Here is a 7,696-nt window from a genome sequence, read left to right on the forward strand (position 1 = left end):
CCGATGCGGGGCTCGAACTCACGGACCGCGAGATCGTGACCTGGCTGAAGTCGGATGCTTAACCGACTGCGCCACCCAGGCGCCCCATCAGGCAAAGAGTTCTTAGACAAGACACCAGAAACACAATCCACAAAAGACAAAAGATAAACTGGACTTTATTGAAATTAAGAACTTCTGTACTTTGAAAGACATTGTTAAGAAACTGAAAAAATAAACCACAAATCGTATACCTGATAAATCACTAGTATTCAACATAAAGAATTTGCAAAATTTAATAGTTAAGAAAACCTGATGTTAAAACGGGCAAAAGGCTAGAAGAGACACTTCACCAAAGAAGATATATGCATGGCAAATAAGAATGAAAAGATGCTTGTAATTAGTAAGGAAATGAAAATTAAAAGTATAATGAGCTCCTACTACACATGTATTAGAATGGCTAAAATTGAAAGGGAAAGCTGACAATACCTCGTGCTGATGAGGATATGAAGTGACTCATACATCAGTGGTGGGAATGCAAAATATGTAACCACTTCAGAATATAGTTTCACAATTATAAAGTTAAGCATACACTTATCATAAAACCTGGCAATCTCGTTTCTAAGCCTTTATTTACCAATGAGATGAAGATTCATGTGCGTACAAAAGTCTGTACATAACTGTTTGCAATAACTTAATCGTATAAACTGAAAACCCAAATGTCCACTGGTGAAGAGATGAAAATATAGCACAAGCTTACTCCCTCCCAGGAAATGCTGTTTCTAAGTATTAAGTACCATTTGATCTGACCAGGATCCCCTGGTGGAAAAAAAGGTGTGCAGAACTTGAAAAATATTGTTGTAAATAAAACCACAGTGTAGGTCATAATATCAGTATCTCCAAAACAATATCAGTCCCTCCAGAACAATTTCCTAGTGGTTCTGTGAAAGTCACCTGCAGAATTTGAAAAAAAAAAAACCAACAACAAATTTTAGGGTGACTTCTGGAATGGTAGTTAGGAATCTTTGAGGGTTTTAGCTTTTTTTGTTGTGATGTACAATATACATCCTGAAAAGCGCATAAAAAGGGATCATACAGGGGCGCCTGGGTGGCGCAGTCGGTTAAGCGTCCGACTTCAGCCAGGTCACGATCTCGCGGTCCGTGAGTTCGAGCCCCGCGTCGGGCTCTGGGCTGATGGCTCAGAGCCTGGAGCCTGTTTCCGATTCTGTGTCTCCCTCTCTCTCTCTGCCCCTCCCCTGTTCATGCTCTGTCCCCCTCTGTCCCAAAAATAAATAAACGTGAAAAAAAAAATTAAAAAAAAAAAAAGGGATCATACAGCTCAAGTAATTTCCGTAAAATGAAATTGCCCATGTGCCTAGCCGCCCCGTGAGGAAGCAGAACAGTGCCCACACCCCCAAATTTCCCTTACCCCCTTCGGGATCACACCACTCTCCCTCTTCCCCCAGAAGTCATACTAACCGCTCTGCCTTCTTCTTCTTTTTTTTTTTTTTAACTCATTTTTGAGAGACAGAGTGAGACAGAGTGCGAATGGGGGAGGGGCAGAGAGAGAGAGAGAGAGAGAGAGAGAGAGAGAGAGAGAGGGAGACACAGAATCTGAAGCAGGCTCCAGGCTCTGAGCTGTCAGCACAGAGCCCAACGCGGGGGATGTGGGCTCAAGCTCACGGAGAAGACTGCGAGATCCTGACCTGCACTGAAGGAAGCCAAATGTTTAACTGACTGAGCCACGCAGGTGCCCCAACCGCTCTGCCTTCTAACACTAGTTGTGCCTGGCCGGAAACTTGATGTTCATGAAATAATAATGCATGAACTTGTGTTTGCTTCTTGCTTCCCTTGTTGAACAACATGCTTTAAAGATTGATCCTTGTCATTGTACGGAACATTTTTAAAGTCAGCTCTGCTGATTCTTAAGCTCATCCAGTTTCGAAAATCTTTTCCAAGAAAGCTGAGACTCAGAGAGGGAGAGAAATTCATGGAAGGTCACACAGGCAGTGGTGGAAAAACTGTGATGGGCTCATCTGACCCACATCCTGAGCTTTTTGCATGTCCCTACATCTGTTATCTATGGTGCTGGGGACAGAATTTTGGTTTGTTAATCACATTGAGATGGCAAACAATGTGATAGGATATCACCATTTCTCCTACCCTGGGCAACCTCCACAGGAAACCACCCAGCACCCTGGAGGAAAGCCTGCCACTTGAGCTTGAGTAAGAGGCGTGACCACTCTAAGCCTCAACTTCCCCAGATGTGAAATGGAGATAGAAATACCAGTACCTAATTCACAAGATTGTCAAGAGAGCTGAGACAGAGCATGGAATAGTGTCTCCTCAAATGGCCTCAATAACTTAATGGTAGCTATTTTTATTATTTCTCCTTACTCCCCAGTGGCTCACACTGAACCAATACTCAGTGTGACAGCAGCAGCTCAGATAAACCCACGGCAAATTCCCTCACAGTGTCAATGGGACACAGGGGCATCATGGGAGAAAGTTCAGTAGAGAAAGCGTGTTTAGGAAGGGCATGCAGGGTGGTCCAGGGGCTCCATTTTAGCCACTGACTGCCTTGTAGCCTTTGGCAAGTTTCTTCCTCTCTCTGGACTCCAGTTTCCTCCTACTTAAAATGACGGTATGGAACTAAATGGTCTCCAGGTATCAGAGCGGAGAGCTCCAGTTGGTGTATCTACCGGTGCCCCTCCTTGTCTCTCCCTGAGTAACATCCTCCTGCCCATGGCCTCTGCGCCTCACCAGAGTAAGGGACCCCACCAAGATACTGTGACCTGGAGAAAAATGCACATGTACCCTATATCACTGGCCATGGGACTTCTTGTGCCACGGCTCCCTGAGGCCTCTTCCTAGATCCCTAGAAGTCTCTACCCCCCAGGCTAAGAACCTCCAATCTCTCCTACCCTTGAGTTCCAGACCCTTTTCTCCCAATGGTTCACAAGCACTTTAAAAAAATGCAGTTTTATGGAGACAGAATTCACATAAAGTGTACCATTGAGTGCGTGTTAGCATATTATGATAGCTGCACAGCCATCACCACTATCTAATTCCAGAACATTCTTATCACCTTAGCAGTCACTCCCCATTTCCCCCCTCACCTGGACAACCATTAATTCTGTCTTTATGGATTTGCCTGTTCCAGACATTTGATATAAATGGAACCATACAACATGACTCTTTGTGTCTGGCTTCTTTCATTTATCATAATGTTTTCAAGGCTCATCATGTTATAGCCTGCATTGGTACAAAGCTTCTTTTTATTGCTGAATAATATTCCATTGTATGGCTGTACATCATAATATTTATCTGCTTGTCCACTGATGGATATTTGAGTTGCCTCCACCTTTTGGTTATTGTGAATAATGCTGCTGTGAACATGGGTATACAAATATCTGTTGGAGTCCCTGCTTTCACTTCTTCTGGGTATCTACCCAGAAATGGAATTGCTTTATCCTATGGTAATTCTATGTTTAAATTTTTGAGGATCCGTCAAGCTTTTCCACAGAGGCTGCACCATTTCTCATTCCCATCAGCACTATTAGAGGGTTCTAGTTTCTCCACACCCTCTCCAACACTTGTTTTTTTTTTTTTTTAATTTATATTTTTTAATGCTTATTTTTGAGAAAGAGAGAGACAGAGCATGAGTTGTGGAGGAACAGAGACAGAGGGAGACACAGAATCTGAAGCAGGCTCCAGGCTCTGAGCTGTCAGCACAGAGCCCTACGTGGGGCTTGAACTCACGAATGGTGAGATCATGACCTGAGCCAAAGTTGGAGGCTTAACTGCCTGAGCCACCCGGGGTGTCCCTTTTTTTTTTTTTTTTAATGTTTATTTACTTATTTTGAGAAAGATAGAGACAGCACCAGTGGGAGAGGGACAGAGAGAGAGAGGGAGAGAGAGAATCCCAAGGAGGCTCTGCATCATCAGCACAGATGTCTGATGCAGGGCTCAAACCCATGAACTGAGAGATTGTGACCTGAGCCAAAATCAAGGGTCAGGACCCCCTCCAACACTTGTCTTTGATTACAGTCATCCTACTGTGTGGGAAGTGAAATCTCATTTGCATTGTTTTGATTTGCATTTCCTGGTGACTAAATGATGTTGAGCATCTTTTCATGTGTTTATTGGTCATTTGCATGTTTTGTTTTGTTTTTCTGGGGAAATGTCTATCTTTATCCCAGTACCACACTGCTTTTACTATAGCTAGTAAATTTTAAAATCAGCAAGCATGAATCCTCCAACTCTGTACTTTTCAAGATTGTTTTGGCTGTTCTGGGTCCCTAATGTTCCCATATGGATTTTAAGATCAACTTGTCAATTTCTGAAAAGACTCCAGCTTTGACTTTGTAGGAATTGCATTGAATTTGTAGATAGATTTTGTAGGAATTGCATCAAATTTGCAAATAATTTGGGAGCGTATTACCCACATACATAGGATGTCTTTCCACTTCGGTCTTCAATTTCTTTCAATGATGTTTTACATTTTTGTTAAATTTATTCCTGGTATTTTATTCTTTATGATGCCTTTGTAAGCGGAGTTGTTTTTCTTAATCTCCTTTTCATCTTTTCCATGCCAGTGTATAGAAATACAATTGAATTTTGTGTGTTGAAAAAAAAATGTATCTAAAGAACCTTTCAAAATGCTGGTTCACAGGCCCACCTCTATAGAGGCTGTAGTGAGGTCTGGAAATCTGCATTTATTTAGATGTTTGTTTGTTTATTTTTAGAGAGAGAAGAAACATGCGCACACGTGCGTGCGTAAGCAAGGGAGGACAGAGAGAGAGGGAGGGAGAGAATCCCAAGCAGGCTCCACGCTGTCAGCATCCAGCCCAATGTGGGGCTCAAACTGAACCATGAGATAATGACCTGAGCCAAAATCAAGAGTTGAATGCTTAAACAACTGAGCCACCAGGCGCCCCTGGAAATCTGTAATTTTTTTTAATTTTATTTTTTATTTTTTAAAATTTACATCCAAATTAGTTAGCATACTGCAACAATGATTTGAGGAGTAGATGCTTTAGTGCCCCTTACCCATTTAGCCCATGCCCCCTCCCACCACCCCTCTAGCAACTCTCAGTTTGTTCTCCATATTTATGAGTCTCTTCTGTTTTGTTCCCCTCCCTGTTTTTATATTATTTTTGTTTCCCTTCCCTTATTTTCATCTGTTTTGTCTCTTAAGGTCCTCATATGAGTGAAGTCCTATTATTTTGGTCTTTCTCTGACTAATTTCACTTCGCACCAAACCCTACAGTTCCATCCACGTAGTTGCAAATGGCAAGATTTCATATATAAGTATATATGTGTATATATATATATCCCACATCTTCTTTATCCATTCATCCATCAAGGGACATTTGGGCTCTTTCCATACTTGGGCTATTGTTGCTATGCTGCTATAAACATGGGGGTGCATGTGTCCCTTCAAAACAGCACACCTATATCCGGTGGATAAATGCCTAGTAGTACAATTGCTGGGCCGTAGGGTAGTTCTATTTTTAGTTTTTTGAGGATGGAAATCTGTGACTTTAATCTTCTATTTGGCGTCATTTTCCCCCAAAGTGTTTCAGTGCATTTAGATTACAATATTTTGTTTTACATAAGTGCTATCATACTGTGTATATTGTTCTGCAACTTGATTTTTCTCCAATAGCATACTTAGGAGATCACACATTCTGTTTAATTGCTGCACGGCGTGACAGAGTGTGGCCATCTCCCAGCTGACTTCACCACCCCTCTCTTCATGACTGTTTCCTTTTCACAACTGTCTTTCATGTCTCCATCTTTCTTACTACATTGTCTCACTACATTATTCAGTTCTTCAAACAGAATACCCAGGCTCTAGAGTCAGACCACCTGGGTTTAAGCTGCAGTTCTGCCCTTCACCAGTCATGCAACCTTGGGCAAGTTCCCAACTTCTCTGTCTTCTGTAAGGTGGGGGCAATGGTAATTGAGGCTGATATGAGTTTCAACACAGAGCTCACTTAGCTCAGGCACCTGGTACACAGTAGGTGCTCAAGAAATATTGGTTGGATGTATCAGCAGATGAATAGTTTGCCCACAAGCCCCTTTGTATCCCCTACAACATAATGCCCCTAAAGAATAAAGAAAAGTGCCATAGTTAGCAGAGGTTAGGAAATGGCTGCTTTAGAATGTTTGTGTTTCCCACAGGCTAGGGACACAGGAAACTGGATCTGGAGGCAGATCCTTGTGGTCACCATGCAGATCTGTTAAGCAGGACTTGCCATGGGCTATTGTAGTGCCTCTAGCACAGTCATGGGGATTTTTATTAGTCAGGGAGCCAGGGTTTGCCTAGTAGCAAAAGGTCCAGCTTTGGAATCAGACAAATCCCAGACAGAACTGGATTCAAGTCTTGATTCTACAACCTGCTAGTTGCATTGACCTTGGGGAAGTCACTTAATCTCCCTGAACTTCAGTTTCTTCAATTGTAGAATGGGAAAGTGATGCTGCTTATTTGGGAAGACAGTATGAGGGTCACTGTAAAGAGTTTGCCTTGGTGCCTGGTGTATGATGATGCTCCTCACATGTTGGTCCTCTGGACCTAGCTGTGCCTGAAGCTATTGCCCAGCCTCCACCACCACCACTCCCTGGCTTTTCAGTGCACTATAATGATGCTCACTTTGTTGGTCCTCTGGACCTAGCTGTGCCTGAAGTTATGGCCCGCCCTCCACCACCACTCCCCAGCTTTTCAGTGAACTGAGCCAATAAATAATTTTTGCTTAAGCCCATTACGGTTGGGTTTCTGTCCTTCACAGCTCAAAGAATTGGGCTAATTCACAGAGTGAACTTTGTTATAAAGCTCCATGCGCTGACCCACTATCCAACTCCCAGTTTACATGTGACTTGAATAGAACAAATAACCATATGCATATAGACAGTCACTTTAGGATAAAATGAGTTCAGTGTTTCACCTTTCCCATCTCGTTCTCCCCTTTTTAAGTCCCATTTCACATGGTCTCGGGATGTAGAATTTAATCCAGCTAATCACGGTTAAAGACATAGTCTTTCATCCTGGCCCTTGGGGAGCCCTTCACGAGCCCTTCTCCACAAGCATCCTCCCCAATTCCCTCTGACTGAGGATGCAGTCTCTCTATCTGCATCATGGGAGGCAGGGAAAGGATAACTCTGGAGCCATCAGTGCTTTGTTTAAAACCCAGTTCTGGGGGCACCTGGGTGGCTCAATGGGTTAAGCATCGGGCTCTTGATTTCAGCTCAGGTCATGATCTCACAGTTGGTGAGTTCGAGCCCCGCATCAGACTCTATGCTGACAGTGCAGAGCCTGCTTAAGATTCTCTCTCTCTCCCTGTCTCTCTGCCCCTCCCCTGCTTGCTCTCTCTCTCTCCCTCTCTCTCTCAATTATTAAACTTCAAAAAATACAAAAAATAAAACCTAGTTCTATTGCTTCCTAGTTGTGTGTCCTTGGGCAGGTTACTTGCTCCCCTGCTTTCTTGGCACTTCAACTACAAGCAAGGAAGGAAGGAAGGAAGGAGGAAGGAAGGAGGGGGGAAGGGGGAGGGGGCAGGGAAAGGGAGGAAGGAATGAAGGAGGAAGGAAGAAAAGGAAGGGAGGATGAAGGGAGGAAGGAAGGAGGAAGGAAGGAAGGGGAGGAAGGAAGGGGAGAAAGGAAGGGAAGGAGGAAGGAAGAGGGAGGAAGGAAGGAAGAAAAGGAAAGAAGGAAGGG

The sequence above is a fragment of the Herpailurus yagouaroundi genome, unplaced genomic scaffold (assembly GCF_014898765.1).
Source record: "Herpailurus yagouaroundi ecotype Mexico unplaced genomic scaffold, PumYag 29, whole genome shotgun sequence".
NCBI classification, from domain to species: domain Eukaryota; kingdom Metazoa; phylum Chordata; class Mammalia; order Carnivora; family Felidae; genus Herpailurus; species Herpailurus yagouaroundi.